Raw genomic sequence first — 21,076 nt, 5'->3', positions numbered from 1 at the left:
GTGGACGCAATAATACGATAGATTGTCGCTAGGAACGTTCCCCGCCACTGTTCTTTGTGAAGGATGATACTGATCATCGCCCTGATCATACGAATCCAACGTACTGCATTCGTTTAGTGTCCACCTGCCGTTAAGAGAACGCCACACTGCCTGGATTTGAGTCGAAAAGGAACAAGACAAGCAAGGTCTCATTTCGTGAAATCCCCGCCGTCGTCATCGTTGTCGTTGGTGTAGCTGTTATTGCAACAGCAGCAGCCATGGTGGATGTTGTAAGAGCAGTCGCGGTGGTCATGCGGCAACAACACAAATCCCTTGATCAGACACTACTGCTGTCATTGATTCGCCGAGACAGGCACGAGGGTAGGCGGAAGAAATGGAAGAACGAATAGAAAGAAAGTAGCAGAAGAAAATGATCGAATCACTGATGGGAGAGGGCTGGTTGGATTGGAGTGGACCAAAAAGAGGACAGCTTCGATGGTCTGCTTGGACAGACCAACAGCAAAAAAGTGACAACGAAACAGGCGACGCTAGCTGGCAAGCACGCAAAGAGGGGGAGGCACAGAATAGCAAGCTGCTGCCGCTGTTACTTGCAACGGGACACGACGACGTCGTCGACGGGCATCGGGCCGATTCGGTTTGCTAGGTCAAGCCAAGGCGGAATGGGTTCGACCAGAACCTAAAAGGAGAACAGGGAGCAGCACGAAACAGCAGGACGATTCAAGGAGGAAAAAGGGAAGTGGTAGTATCTCTGTGGGCTGGCAGTAGAGACACAACGCTGCCAGGCCAGCGAAGTCGAAGACGACGACGGCCCTGACGAAAACGACGACAATAATGCTCGCTGCTTATTGAAAGAACAGGACACTGGCCGCCCAAGGCGGCAGAAAAGAAATCTATCGTAATCTATCGTCTCGTTCATCGCTACTAGCAGCGGCGACAGCTGAGCAGCAGCAATATTAGAAGCAGTGGCCCTGGCAATGGCTCTGTGGCCCGACACAACGAACTCTTCTTTCTGCCTGTTGGCAGACATGCAAAGTCCTAACACAGTCTCCTTCAGATCCAACGCACAAACGGCGAATATGTAGCACATGCGAGCATCCATGCAGATAGCGAACCTATCGATGCTGCTGATACAAGACAGGAGCCCAAACTAGCAGAGGATCCTCCATGGGCACATAGACCAATCGAAGCGCATTGAGGAACGCACACGTTCAAGCAGTGCAACCTAACGATAACAACACCGTCACAGGCTTCAAGACATCTGCGGGCATCTGGAAAACCTCTCCATCCTTCGTTGCTTTTGTTCCGTGAGTTTTGACCAGTGAGGAGACTGGCGGCCGGCTAGGAATTGATGGGCAGTGCCCAGCGGCCTTAGTCCTGCCAGACAGCATCGACCCTTAAGCCGGTCAGGAATGTTGCGCGCCGACAAGCGTAACTGACCGTTAGCTATCCGGAAAGCGTTAAGAAACGCTGCCTTTGTCTCGCAATTCGTCCATTACCCAAAGAAACGTGGTGCTGACGGTGGTGCTCGCGCTGTAGAATACCAAGCTGTTTTCGGCTCTTTTGTTTGTGCTGTGTCCTTCATTGCCACTGCCGTTTTTCGCCTGCTTCATCTAACCCTGCCCGTCATACCTCAATCCTCTTCCCCTGCGGCCTATCTCAAACAAAGATCTCCTTTAGACAGTAACACTAAGCAAAGTGGCAGCATACACACATTCTTCAATGAAGCAGCTACTACGATCAGCAATAACTGAGCCAGAGTGAGAGGAGACTGTGAGGGGAGGCGTTCTCAACGAAGGGGAACAGAGATATCTCTGCTGGGTGAGCTAAGGCCTCTGCGGTGATCGGCTGAGGAAGCAAAATCCTTGGATAACGTCGCCGTTTCAGACGAGCCTATTGCCACTGTAGACGAACGACATTGAAGTATTTTCCTTTTTTTGTATGGTTCCTCGTTTTGCGTCTCGTCAAGACAAACAGAATAAAACATTTGAACTGGGAAGAAATAGACAAAAGAGTAAATAAATATAATAATGAACGATTTTTATTTTTATCTCAAACGCGGATGAGTGAAAATGCTAATAAGTGATAAACATTCGAGTTCTTATGTGCATGCATATGTACATACATCGAACGTATCGGTGTAACAACAACAGAAAAATGATTGTCTGACGGTAGTTAACTATAAAATACCAATGGTAGCTTGGCTTCATATTTATACATTTAGTTTCTACTCAGCAGCTTTACCCGTTGCGACGGTAATTTAATTTTAACGGCCGCTCAAACCAATTACCACAGTTATTTACGTACCATGGTTAAGTCGCTAGAGGTAACGTGTTCTCCGAAGTCCATTATCATTGTACACTACTTTGTACACTTGTTGATTTCCCAATCAGAGGCAGGCATTTTTTGCTAAGAGGCGTGATGACAATCTAGAAAAAGTTCACGCAAATCTGTCGATTGTAGCGATTATCTATTCCGTTGAAGTTTACGACTCAGTTATTTTTTGCGGCAAGTGTACCGGTTTTCTTAATAAAGTTATCTAAGTAATGCTCTTTATACAGTAGCGTCGTGTCGAACGACAACAGCAGCATATTACGGAAAAGAGAAAAACTCATAGTAGTACATGTTATGGAAACGTGTTTCGGTTACTTTTTCCATAGGGAAGGCCTTTCGATGCACGATTATGATTAATTCTTTTCAAACTAAAGTAGACAATTGAGAATTACGGTAAACTCGATAGCATATCATGAGATCTACTTTAATGTGTACGAATAGTTACTTCAATATGTTATATTACAAATTTAATTACTGTGGGACCTATTTTAGATATGGATATCGTTTGGCCCACTTGCGAGGCAGGTAGCTATTAAGTATTAAGGTTATTCAACATATAAAACAAGTTTTTTGTACCTGATTTGATCGATCCTTAAAAAAGTTGTTGTTTTTATAATTGAATATAAATTTTCGATAATGTGTAGATATGTGAACTTGTGAAAAGTATTGCAACATCTTCTTATGACCTGTGTTTTTATCTTGCATTTATTTCAGATAATTTGATTGCAAGCGTATGCCTATTATGTTTACTGGTGGCATAGTGATTGATTGCAATCGTTGTTTACAAGCTTGCTTTTAAGATTTGCAATGATCTTAACGTTGGACATTTTTGAGAAGAACACTAGGAAATTTTAATGGGCGATATGTTTACTCGAAGCTCTACGGCTATTGTGGTAGAGTTGATCGGTTTATTGGTTCCAATGCAATATCACATCTATTATCAACACACGAAGGACCCAACGGATGTTTAAAAAACGAGCAAATATCTCGCTCATATAAACAGACTTCACTCTTAAATATGTCAATAACATCGATGGTACTACACAGTAAAAGAAAAAAACTATTTGCATACTATCACTTAATGTTCGTTGATACGGAGTTAATCTTCAAGATGTAGCCGTGCTCGAACTAGAAGCAATTATTCTACCTACGTAAGGCCTGAGAATCGTCTCTCTCTATCTGTATGCTTCGGATGTACGTGTTCTTAGCGCTTGAAGAATGTAGAGAGCCCTCGGTAACCCTTTGGAAGATTTAGCTAAGCTTGACGCGTTTTAGGACGTTTTTAACTTTTAATCGCACAGCTCATAGCTATACATATAGATATGTATTCAGTTGTCATTTACCTAGATAGTTTATACGTCGCACTTCGTAGCGCTGCCATTAGCGCTTGTTCGTCCGAGTCTGTCGGTTTCCTTCTTTCTATTCGTTCGCTGTATTTGCTTAAAGCCATCTATTGCGTATTGTCACTCCGGTTGCGTTCGGTATTCTCGCACGCTTTTCTCAATCCTAGGCTTCCGCAGCTAGTTTATTGGTGTCGAGGCGCTGCTTTTAAAATGTTTTCCCTTTCTGGTGAAACTTCTGCGCGCGAAAAAGGAAAACGAATAGAACTCCCAAATCGTAGGATCGCATCTCCAATATGGGCTCTCCTGTCGTCGGAGGCTTGCGAAACCCGTCGTCTCTCAGGAGAAACAAATCGTTGTGGCCTGCCTTATATCCCATCCTACCAACGAAGCAATGAACAATTCAGCCAACTACTCAGAGAGCCCCTTTCTTCTTCTTTCGGTCCTGTCCTACCCGCCTCTACTCGTTGAACTACGCTCGGCCCAAATGTATCCGCCGTAACCTCTAGTTTTTATTTCTGCCGTTTTTTCTTTTGTAGAGTGCCGTAGAGGAAAGGAGAGAGAGAGAGAGAGAGAGAGAGAGAGAGAGAGAAAGCAGAAAAAAGGCAGGCCGAAAATGCGAGAAGATGCGCCCTAGAACCCATGGGTCTAGTGAGAAAGTTAGGACGGACGACTAGGCCACATACCTACACTGATAGCTTTCTCGTACGTAGAAGCAGCCGTTAGTAGGCGAGAAGGTGGAGCGGACATCTTAAGTTGTGACCGGTCGTCGGGCTCGCGTTTGAATTAAACGGAAGCAACAAAAAAAAAGCGAGGGACGGGTATTTGGGTCAAAGAAGTACAACAACAACAGCAATAGTAGCAGCAGCATTCAAACCGAAACTGCAACGGCAACAACCGATGGCTGCTGCAGCTTCTTTGAAGGACAACGTGGGGAAAGTACAAAGTAAGGAGTGCCGACGTTGTTGTTTGTTTTCTATAGTTATTGTTTTTTCGTACTGTACTATATTGAGCTCGCCCTTTTACAGCGATAACCTCCTTCGGCCAGGGTTTTTATTTTTGCGGTGCGTTTGCTTCTTTTTCTTGGACGCCATTGTTTTTCCCACTCAAAACAGTTTCGACTGTTCATAGTTTCTTCGAGCATTTCCGTCTGTCTCGGCCCACGTCTTTTCCCATTGAACCTTACTCTGGTGACGTCCGACTGCTGCAACGCTTAATGTTGTTACTTTGTTGCTTCGCCTGCTCTGAGCCACGAAGGAAGGCATAGGGCAGTAGCGCTAGCAGCCTACTGCGACTGACGACGTCCGACATCTGTTCGGACACGAGACGACGACGACGACGACGACGACGACGACAAGACAAAAAAAAAGAGATGTGAAAAAGTCAATAGCCATTTTTCTTTGAGTCTTTTCTCGTTAGCTTGGCTACTCGTTCAGATATAACTGCAAAATCATACGACGAACGAAGATATGCGATCGTGTCTAGAAATAGATTGAAACCGCACTTTGATAGTTTTATACTGTAGGTTGCTGGCCATTCACAATAGATAGACAGATATAGAAAATTCACGCGTCGACAGCTAATCGATCATTTTCGTGTCTAATACGTGATAGTATATAGAACTTCCTGACCGCGACTCTCTGGAACAATCTTCTATTATTCAACGTAGATTACAACGCACTAGATGACTCGAAAGGTATCGGCTGAGTCCTAATAGTGAGTACGTTATTTTTTGGCTCAGGTTCGTGATTTCGCCATCTGTCACTTTTTATTAGAGTTTGAAGCAAACGTAATGTTGAAATCGCAAGCACACATAAATCTATATGCACTAGTGTTTTGCGTAAGTATAGTTACAGGGTATAGATATACAATACCATGTTCGCAGTAATAATCCAATATTTAGAGGAAAGGTATTATTACACTGGCGATAAAATCGCGTTAAAGTAAACCAGCATTCACAGGTAAAATTCTGTACCCGGCATCCTCAGTAGCCACTAAAGAGCCGACTAGTTCTTGCTCATGCTATATAACTAAGCAAGAAAATAGGCCCCGGGAAAATCGACAAAGCGCTCCACGCTTTCTTTCCCATCGAAACATCGTCACTCCTAAAGATCTATTCGTTGCTTTGACCTAGGTTCAGGACGGTTACCTTGACAGCTTGTCGATTTTATCGGACGGATATTTCAATTTATTTAAGGATGCTCAGAAATGATGAAAGGTTGTCATAGATAATACTGTATAGAAGTAGTTATCGTAACTACATGCATGTATATGCGGTCCTTAGGTGCCAAGAAAATACCTATACATTTTTTTTTACCTCACATTAGCCAAACGGCTAAGTGTATGACTTTTTCAATCCTGTATGTAGTGGTGACAGAACGATGTGCAACGGATCGCGCAGAGAGGAAAAGATGAGTTCGCTACGAAGTCAAGATTCGCAAAGCTTTTAGATACGAGCCTAAATCACTTGCTCCCCTTTCTGTGACCCCAACTACCCCTTGGCATACCAAGAAAAGCAGAAAGAGGACTGAGGCCAGAACAGTTCACTTGGATGGAAGCGTAGCTTTTCACAGCGACTCGGTAACTAGCGGCTCAGAGCTCATTCTGTTTCACAGCGTTGTTCTACGAGTTTGCGTAGAACAAAAGAGAAAAATGAGACGCCTGATGTGTCAGGTCTTCTCTGCCTGTGACATCTACAATGAGGATCATCTCCCGACTGCCGACATAGAGGCCGTGCAGTTGCACGAGAAGCTATCATGCAACCGTTTCATCCCTAAATCCTGTAGTTCTCGTAGGAAGCCTTATCTCAGATGTGGAAAACGGCCTATTTTCGGTATAATACCACCAGAGCCCTTTAGCAAACCAAAGCCAACAAACGGGCTCTTTATTCCTCTGGCAATATTTTGTGATCGCTATAGCAGACATCGCCAGAGAGACCACACCAGCAACAACCCAAGAATAATCAATTTAGGAAGCATTAGATAAAAGTTCGACATAGCTGTGCAGGAACGGTACAGGCATCAGCAACATCGCGAGTGCTACCTGTTCCTGACTTCAAAAGTAAAGCAGCTGGCGTCAACCATTGCAGTATACAATATAAATACTTTCCTGTTTATGTATTATAAATGTTAATTTCGTGCGTTTATATAACACGATTATATATTTGTACACACGTAACGTATACCCTTTTTATGCTGCTTACGTAGCTTACAAATGTGACAGAACTGTCGATGAGATGGGTACACACGGCTAGAAGAACACGGGTTCATTCAATGAATCTACCGTATTTAAGAATTAGAGTTTACCAAGGATCCCTGAGATGCTGTTTGTCTGCACCGCTATCAAACTTCAATTAGTTGGTTAGCTGATCGTTTGGCTGGACAGGGGTGCAAGGAAATGATAGCAGAGTAAGCGGCCAACTAAAGCCGTCCGACAGAGGGTCGGGTTAGGGTAGAAGCGGGGCAATTGCATGGCTCAATTCTGTATTCTCTTGACGCTTTTCCTTTCTTTCGCGTCCCTCTCTGGTAGGCCATGAGTCCTCTCCTATCTTTAAAAGATCCATAAAGGACTGGAATGTCCAAGTGATGAACGACCATCGGTCCACATCTGCCTCAACTGCTCGCCAGTCTCTCGGAAAGCCGACTAGGTCACGCGAGCTGTGCCCTTTCTTTTTTGAAGTCTTTCAGACGGGTCTTTGCTACTCGTAGCCTTTTTCCTGCTTGTCCATCCGTAGAGGCTACTCGTCACATAGGAATTGTCGATTCCTTTCTTGCCCCGTTTGTCTCTTCGACGACCCCAACTTGCCCTAACTTATCCGTACGATACGGGGAAATCAGGGCCCATACCCCTTTTAAAGCTGCCAGTGCTTGCACTTCTTGGACATCACAGAGTACAAGCCAAAGTCGCTCGACGCTAACATATTAGTTCGACTAACCCCCGTGGATAATCAGTTGGTCACTTTCCGTTTTCGCATCTCGACTACAGCGGGCAAGCGATCACTGACGTAATTCGAAAAGAAATATTAAGTATACGGCTGGTATATGTATGCATAGCTCGGAACTAATTTGACTTTTTGTGAACGGATAATAATAATAACTAATGGTAAGTCTAATTACGTCAAACTGCAAGCATTATCTATTACGTAAGACCCCCTGCAAACGCGTTACAATAACCAAAGTAGATTACAAAATAGTTGTCAGTTTACTTACCTTTTTCGAGGTCGTGAGTCTGCAGCATATATTATAGATGAGCGAGCTTGGATCAAATGAACTCCTCCAGATAGGAAGTCTTCAGGCCGGCGATGTTGTGCCAAATGGGTGTAGTGGCTTACCTCATGGAACATGTTATTATCTTAACCAAATCATCCATGAATAAACGGGCATGAACTAATAAATCATCATTGAATAGACGCTGTTTCTTCGGCAGTGCCATCACTAGACTTTCTATGGAGCCTCCTGGCCAAATACGCTTTCAGCCGAGGCATCGGTCCCGTTTCTGTTAACTTAGTCGCCTACCAAGTTGATAAGTGACGCGGTGGTAGTGCAAATAAAAAGTTAACTGACCAATTTTGGGGCTTACTACGATCTAGGTACCCTGGGCCGACCTACGCAGCTTGTATAGTTAACTGCACATGTACCAGGGTCTTACCAGCGGTAACGGTAAGGATACTAATTGAGGATGTAATCAGTATATCAGATCCAAGCTCCAAAATATTTCCTCTGTAATCGTACGAAACAAAAGCGTATTATTCTTTCTTATATATTGATGATACTTAGTGAGGGTACTCTAAAGGTCAGTGTTGTTAAAACGCTTCGTTGTCCACTTGTTGATTTTCCTGTTAGAAAATACGTTAGCTAACGTTATTTTATTAGACTCGCACTGGCAAGTTTGGCATATTGTGTAACGCATGTAGAGCAACTTCTTGCAAAGTGTCGTAAATTAACTTTTTTTTGGGAAAGTTGACTTTTTAATATATATAGGTTATTAGTACTAATCAGTTTTTTCACTTGAAGGTACAATTTATAGCTGACCGAAGCTCTTATTATGAGCTGGAATATCAGTATTGTAGTTTTTGTGTCAACTGGAATTACCAGTATGACTTTAGTAGAGTTTGATGGGAATATGTTCTTGGATTCATAAAAATCTGCGCGGTATGTTTTTACATGTGTGCATGTAAATGCACGCGCCGGAGGCTCGTATGATCTTCTATCAATACAAACTGTTTTTGACATCGTAGAGTTATCGTAAGGCGACGGAAAAAGGAACAAATTAATCAGTGAGTTCACAACGGAGCGCGTCAACAATCGGTGAGCAGTGGTTCCTGACGTATCCAAGAGCATTGCGGATGACCAGAGAAAAGAACGTCTTGGTGATCATTCATGATCTATCTAGCCAAAACTAAGATTCGATTTGTGTAAGTACATAATAGCCTTATCCCTGATACACCAGCTTATGCGAACATTTCTCATGAAAATGACAATTTCTGTCCTATCTAAGGTATCTGACTAGAAATAAGGGATTCTTATTATATACATGTTTATGGAAATAGGCCAGATTGGTGTAGGACTGCTTCCTCTTACATGTTTCCTGATACTTGATTGGCCAAATCACTACGTTAATTATTTTTAAAATAGGTGGTCCCTACCCGTCAACTGCATATTTACATTATTATCGATAAATATTTCTCATATTCTTTGAACATACTTGCGTGTTCATACTTAGATTCGATAAAGAAAAATAAAATTAACTTATTTCGGAACAAAGAGCTTGTGCAGAAAATATACATTTGTTAGAGACTGTTGTTCATGGGTAATCTATTCAATTACTACTCAAAACCTCGTGTAGCAAAAAAAAATCTACTGTCTATGTGATACGTAGTCCATAATAACTCAATTCACAAGCGTGCTGTTTATGTGCAGTGTATTTTATATATATATATATATATATATATATATACAATACACTGGATATGAGTAGCCTCGTCTTGCTTTCAAGCTAACCTCTATTGGTGTCTACGTTTCATTGTACCTTTTACTCAAAATCCCTACGGATTTATAACTTCTGTGCTTTCAAGACTTGCGCCCCGTTCGTTGCTCACCTCGTTGAAACTTGTTAAAGGATGCAGTGGTCACTTCCACTATCGCTACCCGAATTGTGACTGACTGACTGACTGGTCGAGACGACGCAAAAGCCGAGAAAAGATATCTTTTTATTCCAGTTTCAGTGTTAGCCCGCTTCCGATCGAAGCGCGTCGGGCAAAAGTCGTCGGTTAAGAGAATGAGGGCTGTGGTTTACGTCGTGTCGGCAACCCTGGACGCACTACCCCGTCCCTGAACGAGGACCTCTGCGCGAGTTTCACGTCCTCTCGCTTGGTAAGCAAGGTTCCAGCCCATGTGCGCGTTAAGAGACCGTGTTGGACAAGGAGTTATTGATAAAAAGAAGGAACAGCACGAAAACAAGAATTTTACGTTATTCCTTATGGGACGCGCGAAAAGCTATCGCGACCAGCAGCTGACCGAAATTTCATTCTATTAACAATAGAAATCAGATTCGGGAACCATAGTCTGATATCGTGTACACCTTGTACTGAAAAGAGACAGCCGAGTCAAGTTAACGGCACTGAAGGCCGATATGACTACGCCCGTTCAGTAGGTAGACTAGCCCGATGCGAAGTGTACAATTTGATGGCCGGAGTAAAGAATGGAGATAATGCTCACTGCGACTGGAAGGACTAAAACAAGATCGCTTGTTGCAGCTAGCAAATAATTTAATCAATAGAGGAGACACCTATGACAACAGCAGACGACGGTATCTCAACTGCGACAGCTATACGATACCTTTCTTGATTTCCCCGCTTTAGAAGCTATATGGAAAAACCACTATGGACCAATGTCCCTAAAAAATGGCATAAAGAAAGCAGTAAGGTGTCGTATGCGCATCATGTCAAATACACAATTTTAGAGGCTACGTGAGTCCTACCGACTTCACGTAGGAATACTTACGTGATCAACTATCATTGCTAAGGTGAGCCTTTTTACAAAATAGCTTTACATTTCAACATACAAAGAATGGTCTAGCTGAAGTTCATCTATCGCTTTCGAATTCCTACAGTAACTCTGTTCCGCGTTACGTGCTAGCAGCGATTTTTGAGTAAAATCAGCTCACGTATTAATAAGTGGAAGAATTTTTCAAACAACATACGTGGCACCTTGCTAAACTCTATGTTAGTATCATCTACTATTATACTTGCTTGTTAAAACTGTGTGTAGGAAATGCACTGTTCCGTTTTGTAGGGTATGGCTATAGGACCACATGCTATATACAGATGGGTCCTATTGTGGTGCAGCCAAACTGGCAAGCATAGACACGTCAATCACTTTAATGATGGAAATCTGCGTTTTTTGATTATACGTCTACGTAATATAAAATTTGATTATATTACCTTCGAATATGGTTGACCTTCGCTTGCCTGTTACCGGTGAACGGTAACGGAAACAAATGGAGTGACTGAGTCGTTTGAAGCTACTGTCGTTAACGTTGTCTAATGGAATGGTGGTCCGGTAAAGACGGTGGTAGTAGGCACTCCAAGTGCGGCAAATCAGCGAAATTGGGAAGGAGTTGTCTCGGTTCCTTTACTGTGCACCCTTTTCTCAACTCCACACATACGTTGCTCGGACAACCTTGCGCTCGGCCTCCAGCTGTGCACGCAGTCAAGTATCTGTTAGTTTTCCGTCTATTCGGAGCACCAACAAGTGCAAAGCGAAGACTATGCCTAGTTTGAAAAACCATGCACTATGGGGGGGAAAAAAATGAGCGGTCCAGCCATAGATACCGAACTGGAACGCTAGATGACACTGACTCCGAAATCGGCGGTGGCCCACAAATTCTAAACGCGGTTTCTTCTACTTAGACAACAATACTTCTCATTCTCTGGAAGTGATGGCGCGAACGTCTGGATGTTCCTACATAGCTGAATGTGCCTAGACATAGGCAAGAAGCCCCTCAGTGGTGTACTTTGAAACTATCCCTTTCAAGTAGTTTTTCCCCAACACGATGCTGGTTACGATTTCCAAATGTAAGGATTGCCCAGAATGACCCTACGTCATCACACTCCTGTGTAGCATATATCGATGATTTATAGAAGCATTACACTTTCGCACGAAGTGGTTTAGAGATTGGCTTTTAATGCGAAATGCAATAACGAGTGTACCAGCTAGATCTTAACTTTCGCTATTATATTAACAAATTATAATTTTTGGATGTTTTTTCAATGCCCCGCCGGAAATAGCTCTAAGCAATACTGGATGCGACGACCGTTAGCTTCGATAATTTCTTCAAACGTTGCCAGGATCTGCGCACATTTTTTTTCATGAACTTTCTCTTTGGCTTGCAAGATTTTATTAATAAAGGCTATGAGAGCTGCAATGTAGCTACGCTTGAACTAGTTGGAAACTCCCTCAAATACGACCGTTACCATAGATCCAGATTTAAGCTAATAAGTCAACCAAGGTTTCTTGCTTACGAACAAATTCACACAAAAAGTGGCTGTTTTGAGCTAGTTTCTCGTTTGGCCAAAAATTAGTTTCCGTCCATCCGTTACAGTGTTGATCTACGGTTTGATTTTACATCAAGTACATTTAGTGCGCTAACTGCTTGTGTATCAGTGTTGCCTTTATAAGAGCGTTACCTTAAAAAAGTGCGGGGATATTGCACTCTTTTTATTACGTTGTACATGGCTACGCATAGAGAATTTCCTTTTAGCCATAACGGACTATCAACCATTTCGAAACATGACATTATCAGCAATCTTTGGCCTTTTTTGGCAAAGGAATCAAAACCAACCTGATTCTATGCATGCATTCTAAAAATGCATGGCGGAACAATGTAGCTGTTCGTAACAAAGAACGCCTATTTAGCTCCCATTTAATTAGCGAAAGGACTTTTGACGTAGAAAATATTTGTGAGCCAGTGTTGTCATGTACATAGGAACAGCGGCCAAATGCCAAATCAAAATACCAATACTATACCAGATATAGATATTTGTGCGCTTTTAGTAATTTTTAAGGACTTTACGCGTGCCGTTCGTTCAATCCAAATATATTTTTACGGGGGAACCTTTTTGGTTTTCACTTGTGCATGAAAGTCTTGCGGACATATCTCGAACGCTACCTAATTACGAGTAATGGTATAGATAGTCGACCTTGTGCTACCAAAGGTCTCTTTTCAGCATTCGCAACTGGAGACCTTCGAAAATAGTTGATTTTAAGTTACACTTCCATTTTTACAGATTCATTCTCTATTGCCCACTGATTGGTGGGGACACTATCTTACCAGAGAATTCAAATTCGAAAACTATCTGGATTTACCTGTTACCCCCCTGTAGTCATCGTAAAATCTCTCTAAAGATATAGACTACACCTCAAATTACGCTGTTTTAACTGTTTGTACAAACGGCAACGTTGAGAAAAGAATTATACATATCAAAAAAACTTCATGCAAGAACTATTTCCACAAAATGCATACCTACAGGATTACTTTTTTGAGGGCATTAATAAAGAGACTCTGTTACCACTTCTTGTACTCTATATATTATGGCGTGCAAGTTGTTCCAAAAGGAGTTCCATTTATTAGATGGCTATTACTCTACAAATAACTTAAGAGAAAGTATATGGTAAAATGCAGAGAATATTGCAAGTAAGTAAGTAAGTAAGTAAGTAAGTAATGGCAATAATTAAGGCAACAAGGACTACATACTGCATAAATGTTACATAGACATGTAACATGCATGTAAGTGCAACGATGTGCATCGGAAAGGGTATCGATGTCAAAAAAACGACTGCCTCGAAGATATATATTATAAAAATTCTTCAAACGGTAACGTGTCGGTTTGGCAAATGGAAAACAAAAAATATTTGCAGATCTTTGCAGGAAACATGCACGATACGCGTAGGAGGCATGTTCTTATTTTCAGTGAAACCTAGATATATTAGTAGGCTGCCCTCTGACATGAAAGCTGTGGATCCTAGAGCAAATTGAACCGCCTGTTATTGGAATATCTTGCATTAAAGTACACCAGTATGTCCTCCTTAGAGTCCTCCTAAAATGACCTTAGAAAAGCTAACATCTATATATACATATATATTTAATTATACATATGAACACGAAAAGCTCCTATGTCTTCAAAGCCCAACACTGGCTGAATGAGTGCGGGTACACAGACAATCCCTAAAGGATGCCTAACGGTAATACTAGGCACATATCTAATATAAGGAATAATCACGTCGTCGCCTAGGTTATAAAGCTAAAACTGAGAAGTCGTGTCAGTTTATTCGTTTATATATATATATATGTATATATATATATATATATATGTATATATATATATATATATATGTATATATATATATGTATATATATATATAAAAATTCAGTTAATTTCGAGAGTGAAGAGGTTGGAGGTGTACAGAAGTGAGAGAGAACGCGCACGAATCGCTGCTCACTTATTACTAGAGGGACTCCTTTAGGGCTTAATTTTGATAGCAAGATCGTTAAGATCAAGAGTGTTTCTAATGTCTAAAGATTCGCGGTATTTTCAGGCTAACTCATAATAGCAGGTAAGCCAAAGAACGTCGTATAAAAATCCAGACCTTTCAATCGCCTTTTGTTCAATACAAATATACACAGATAAATATAATTTAAATCAACTGAAAGTTCCAAGTATTGTGTGCAGCTTAGGATGGTTTTATAGTTCTTTAACAGCGTAAAATCTACTTTTTAGAAGCTCGGAGAATATTTTTTGTTTACAACTTTAATTTGTGCGACCCACTTTGTAATGGCATATTGTAAATAACTGCCGACATATATAATTAGCCAAAACGTTAACCAAAGACCATCCAATATAGGTTTGTGTTCAGGTATACAAGCAAAAAGCTCTAAAACAGTAAAGGTAAATGCAGCTTTATAGGCGGTCACGGGGGCCTCCCCTAGACCTTACCTATGTCATGCTCACAAAGGGAATTGCTACATTTGACACTGTTAATAGGCTGAACTTCTCTGCTCTGGTCTCTTCCTAAAAATCACTTCCTCCATTGTTCGAAGTATCGCTCAAACACTCATCTGACCTTGTGTAAATACATCCCTTGGAGAACCTAGTAGTTCAGGCGTAGATTGTCAAACGCAGCTGCTCTATCACCTTCACCACCTGCAGAACCTTATGGTATTCGCCTTATAACTGTGTATTTCCAGCTCAGTAATTTTCCGTATAATTAATTGTCTACAACTTATTTCAAATCCTTATAGCTCTTTTAAAACCACCAACTGCGAGAAAGAGCTCAGGCGGTTTTGTATTGTACCAAAAAATCGATGGATCGTTTCCCGTCCAATGAGTAAAAACGACGGCCAGCAGTGGCAATCTACCAATCTCGATATGTAACACTGTCGACAAACGTATTTTAAGAAGGCTTTACCCATGGTCTAGTCACGTTATGTAATATTATTAGCTGACTGTTTGGTTGTAATCGAATGGAAACTAGAATTTCCTGTTGTTTTTTTTTCATTTTCTGCGCTCCGTCTGCTTACACAGATGCATCAATTTAAAGATGCATGCCAATGTCTGACAGCGCGCTAAGTCGAGACAGCTATCGGTCCACAGGCCCATTTTGCAAAGTGCTCTACGATGTAACAGCCTGTTTTTTTTGCTGTTCTATGTCCGCAAATTTGAGCGCGCCAATTTAATTCCACTTTCGCTCGCGCCTATTTCACCGACCTTCTCCGATCGTCAAGGCATGCTACTCGATTTAACAAGTACTCCAATGATATTTTTCGCAGCTGTTTTCTGGGGTGGAAAACAAAACATTACTATCGAAAAAAGATGCATCTACCTGAATTGATTAAACTCGTTTACTATAAACGTGATTGGTTAATTAATACGTTTCAGTCTACCGTTCCTACCACAGTCACATGTATGAAATAAGGCCGTAGACCACATATGTATCATTGCTACACTTCGCAGCCTCGAAGATACGGCGTAATCATCACGAAGTAGTGGTAGCGTCCTAGTCGTTGAAAATTGAACGTACTCATTGTAAAAAATATCCGCCAGCTTGCAGAGAATGGTTGAAGAGTGCACCAAAGACGCCATCCATCTTCATTGAAAGTAAATGACTAAAGAAGGAGAAGCGAAGCATAGCTAGTTACTGCAACGAAAATCCAGAAGCGACTGCAATAGCAATTGCAGATGGATAGGGGCGGCTAGCCAGAGAACGCAGCGTTAAAGAGTGATATGGCGTTTTTCTTGGAGACTTGTACTCCTAATGGCTAGTGTGGTAAGCTGGATTCTGTGGGGTAGCGCAATATGCACGGAACAGCTTTCTTTCCGTCAGAAATGACCACTCCAAGCTTGACTTACAAATAAGCATAACGAATTGCTCCCTACCTTTGTAGTAACATCACAAAACGCAACACTATCTCACTTATGATTCGCATTAAAACTAATAAAGATTAACGTTTATCTAATAAGAAAGCGGCGTGGAATTATTTGTACGGACTGGTAGGATGTATTAGCCACTTGCGTCAGTTTCTGTGACAACTATCACCATTATACCTGTAAGCATGACATTTTAATAAACACGATACAGATGTTCGCCTCTTTGCAGGTAAATATCAGGACCTGCTGATTTCGAATTACGTATGTGACAGCTATTCTGACCAAAAGGCTAGGTAGTTGTTGCTCTCTGTTATTTCTGTGCAATTTATCCAGGTTGAACAGTGCTCTAGTCCTGCAAGTAATGAGACGTCGTCAATGTGGATAACATCGATGAAAATAATCGAGACGAGTCAGGCTCTAATCTACTGCACATTCCGAGTGGATTCTTGAGACGAAACGCTCTAACGCATGCCGGAAAGCCGGCAATATTCGACCATTGTATGTGAGCGTTTTTATACAGGAATATGTTTTCGAAGTAACGGAACCACGAGAAGCCGCTAGCCTCGCAGAACGCTGCAACCCATTGCGGTCGCTACAGCTATCGTGCTTGCCACTAGTGGCGGTACGGACTGCCTTCTGCAATGTTCTTCCTCCCACTGCCCCAGAACCACGTTTCCAATCGACTCAAGCACTTCTGCTTTTTACCACAGTCCGTAGCTCCATTCCCCCATTCCAAGGCGAGAAAAAGAGAGAATTGGCGTCAGGAAAATAACAGATGGATGCGCTTGTTTCCAGCGATTGGCAGACCGTCGACCCCCGGTGCATACCCCATTTCTAGTTGCTCGAACGTCCCTCTACCAGACCGGCTGCCCGCGCTACCCTCGGCAATATCTCGAGGGGTTCGCATAACGGAACCGCCCCTACACCCTCTTAATTCGTTTCCGTTAGCGAGTTTTTCCATTGCACTTCACTCTGCTCGACAGCCATCTGCACTTTTGTTCGGGCCGAAGTGAGCAGGCCGTAAAACGGGCTTAGAATACTTCCAAAGTGAGGCGTTGGGGGTTCGGCGGATTGTGAGAATCAGGCGGCGAAGGAGATGGCACGATGCTGTGTCGAATCGCGGCGCTTGTGTTGTAGCCGTCTCAACCTCAGCATCCTTTACGATACTACTGGGATTTCTACGAGCTCATAGAGCAAATCAGATAGACGTGCATATGGCTAAGTAGAGCCTTAAGGTACTGGTAGTATTTCCACAACCTGAATGGTGACGGAGCCTACAGCAAACGGCAGGAAAATAGGATGCGCACAGCCGTAGACAGATTGAGGCTTGTACGGTGGCAACGATTTGGGGCGTGTGTGCGGCTAGACAAACTGCTCTCCGCTTCATCACAACCCGCTACCATCGTCCGCGAAGATTAACTGTATATTAGGAAAGGTGTGGTGTCTAACCTTGCCCTTTTGTGGCTGTAAGCCCATCTGATAGACACATCGTTCTTTAATTCTGCTACTTTGTTTTAAAAATGTGCATGGAGTTGAACAAGCACCTGCTATTATTAGAACCATGCGGACGCTTTTGTGCAGGCGCCAATCGGGAGCGAACAAAATACAGGAATATCTTCGTTTCCGTAAAGGTTTAAAAGGCAAAATAAATTTTGTGCTTATCAAGGGCATTTTTAGAGACAAACTTCAAATAAAAAGTTTTTACCTTTATTTTAAGGAATATTGTTTGAGCACCTTTATCTGTACTTATTTTCAGGCTTAATATTTTAGTTAAATTTGAATTATGTAAATATGAGCACATGAAAAATTTAAATGTTAAAGAAAAAAAATGTTAAAGACTAAATTGTTGGCGATGGAACAAAAATGTGCGAAGCAATATTCTGACTCTACCAAATACTGTCTAACTTTGACGATAAATAGTTTCAACATACTAGCGGAAGTAATCATTTACCAATTTTATTATTTACTTTTATACAATATCTGTAGCGGAGTTGAATTTACAATTATTCAGTGTTTATGCTGTTCTGTACAAATATTAATTGTTTGCACCTCTATTGACTATGACAGGGATAACTTCGAATTACTTTAACCTCAAACCTCTAGTGGGAAAAAGCTAGACACAATCACTCGCATGCCTAAATATAATATATAAATAAAAAATAAAAAAAAAATAAATATAGAAATATACATATAGAAATAGGCTATAGTTTTTGCAAGCTACTTTACCTGTTGAGCCTGCAGTTGGTTGCCAAACGTTCGCGATGCGGTGGCAATTCAAGGATAAGATTATATAGATATTTATCTACACATGAAACACTCGACGTCCGTTTGGAACCATCCGCATCATAAGTTATAACCCCCTGGCAAAATTTTAAGCATCTCTATTCAAGTAAAAAAGGCACTGCTTTGCATAGTTATCTGCTGAAGAAGGAATTGTATGAATAACATGATATTCTAACTGTTGTAAGGGACTATGGGTGCGTCGTCCAGATCTCAACGTCCAGGAGCGTGCCAGCTGATTTGTTCCCACAGTGAAAATATTCATCTGCCAGCATTTCTCGGAACTGGTTACGTAATTATTATGCACTTGAGCCGGAACTATCGATAGATAAAGTTATAGCATTAGATGTTAGACTTCGTTCAATTCGAATCCGAATCTGACCGACTTCTCAGCTGCGACCACGGCATCAACATGTTACCCTATACTTATGTGCCTCTTTACATGGGTAGCGCGCCAAACGTACCTCTGCCCGCCATACATGGCATGCTGTGGTACCAATGACAAAAAAATCAAAACATTTGTATGTAATGTAAGACGAAACGTGAGGCCTGCCATTCGAATCGGTTGAAATATAGCATTAGAGTAAAGAACTAGTGAATGTCTATTTGCCAATTAGGTGACATATTGGCTTTATTTATGTTTCGTTTAGAGCGACGTCTGGATTCTAGCTTACGTAATAAGCATGTGAACTTATAAAGCAATTCGTATTGCCTTTTTAGCGGTGATTTGTCACTCATTGTCTCGCTATGTGCCCTTTGTCTGCTGTGCGATCGTGCGATCAAAATAGGAGTTCTACCGCTAGTAAACAACGTGACGCGGAACGGCGTTAGTTTATCGTTCACGAAGGCCTCTCGGTCATCTGTCTGGGTCAAGTGTTATTCTTGGTCAATAACTACTTCCATAGCACTCACACGAAAGAAACGTTATCCAATATTTCTTCGACTTTTTTTTTTAGTGTCCAATAGAAACATTGGTTGAGTTTAGTCTACACGAAAATTTGTTACACAGATAAATAATTAGTTAGTTAACCATTTTAGAGCGTGGACGAAAGCCCTATTTGCTATCACTGCAGAAAAAAAAAGAAGCTTCAAGGAACTGACAACCGTCTTCCGTTGACAGAACATCTTCCATATTTGATTTTTTACATAATATACATCACGCTATATCTAACGATCAGACCAGAACTGCAGCTTGTTCTGTCAGGGCCCGCAAATCCGATTATCCGTTCATTATTTCTCATCATCATTTGGTTCATTATAATTATTATTTCGATGTAACGCCTATATAATGTATATAAATATTTTATAGTAAATATTACGGACTCAGTGACATCGGAAGTCACTTAGTCTTGGCTCATCACGTTTGTGGTTCGACATAGAGTTGCATTGTGAAATAGAAGTGCGGTTTGTGGATATTAGACTGAACTTAGGCATAATACATTTTCTAACGTCGCTTAATTGGCACTTCGTAAAGCACAAATGGCAGCTATATAATTAGACGGCCTTTTAAACACTTTGGGCCAAGTGGGCAAACAATACCATACATATACAATTTTTTCTAAACAATCGATTTATCATTTTCTAATGTTTATAAATTATCCTTGAATAATATAGCTGATGCTTTTTATTGATCCTGCGCCATCTTTTATTATTTTATATTGGTCATTTGAGAAACGGTGCGTCAGCGAATCGTCGTTCTTTCTGAAAAAAACAACTTATAATTAGGTAAGTTCGTACAATGCTAAGACAGGTCAAAGTGAAAAAATGATGAAGATTCGTAAATTTCGCTTTTAGAATAGTTGTGGTTTTCTCTTCATTGAAGCCTGCTTCTATGCGGACGATTACGTTCTAAGGAGAGTTGGGAAAAAATAGATGAAACGTCAAAGCCGTCTTTCATTGGTCTGACCTAAACTCCTGCTGGCCGTGTCGGACGCTCGAATGTCAAAACAATCCAACTTGGAACATCAAGAGAGACATTTGATTATAGGAACTGGCCATCTTCTCGACTTAAACACACCTTTGTAGTATTGCCTAGCGTCTCTAAATAAAGTCCTTACCACGCAAATAGATATCTAAGGTACACAGTATTCATGTTGTTCGTAAATAGCCAGTTAAACAATTCACAGTTGTATAGAGCAGATGTGAAGGAAAGTTTTCGCTAAATAGCTGCAAAGCTGTATGTTCTAATAGGATCGTGCCAAAGCTATCTCAACTGTTACGAAAAAACGGGCACTTCTCAATAAAAATAGTAATATTAAATGTAATATGTGTGGCAGTTCACGGGGATACTGTTTCCCGACATGCGGGCCTTTTGTTTCAGTTTACTCATCTTTGTTTGCACGGATTAACCATATAGAAACTCTATGTTCTGCCCCTTAGAACTGAATACCATTTACCGCAACTAATATCGCGTGCGTTTTCCTTTAGGGATTCACTGCTTCAATAGTTGAGCATGCTAGAAAAAAATATATATATATGTATAGTTCTGTGAAATATAGGCAATTTCTCTGAATACTCTGACTCCCGTTGGCACCGGTTTTCGAAGAAGCTAAATTCAGTACCTACAGTTAGCGTGTGGCTCTAGTATCTAGGGTGGATATTGCTGGGTTTGTTGGACCCATACGCTTGCCATCGCTCCATAGTGTCAGGGTGTGGAAAGTAGAAAGAATAAATTGGAAAAACTGGCAGCTAGGTTACGGAG

At 41.4% G+C, this 21,076-nt stretch overlaps 1 long non-coding RNA gene across 3 annotated transcripts; it reads right to left on the bottom strand.

Annotated features, from left to right (window-relative positions):
- Positions 1-1,818: 1,818 nt before the first annotated feature.
- Positions 1,819-19,405, bottom strand: LOC147757281 (uncharacterized). Of its 3 annotated transcripts, XR_015321595.1 has the most exons (6): positions 18,322-19,405; positions 11,113-11,368; positions 9,769-10,038; positions 7,880-8,389; positions 4,358-4,982; positions 1,819-4,051 (listed from the first exon to the last, which is right to left on the bottom strand). It is a non-coding gene; the product is annotated as an uncharacterized LOC147757281 (long non-coding RNA). The 3 variants fall into 3 exon arrangements; XR_015321593.1 differs by having other exon boundaries at positions 1,819-4,982; XR_015321594.1 differs by lacking the exon at positions 9,769-10,038 and having other exon boundaries at positions 1,819-4,982.
- Positions 19,406-21,076: the final 1,671 nt, after the last annotated feature.

This window comes from Varroa destructor, unplaced genomic scaffold, assembly GCF_002443255.2.
Source record: "Varroa destructor unplaced genomic scaffold, Vdes_3.0 BEIS01000002.1, whole genome shotgun sequence".
Taxonomy (NCBI): Eukaryota; Metazoa; Arthropoda; class Arachnida; order Mesostigmata; family Varroidae; genus Varroa; species Varroa destructor.
The sequence above is the reverse complement of the archived record's forward strand: the minus strand, read 5'-3'. Positions and strand labels throughout refer to the sequence as shown.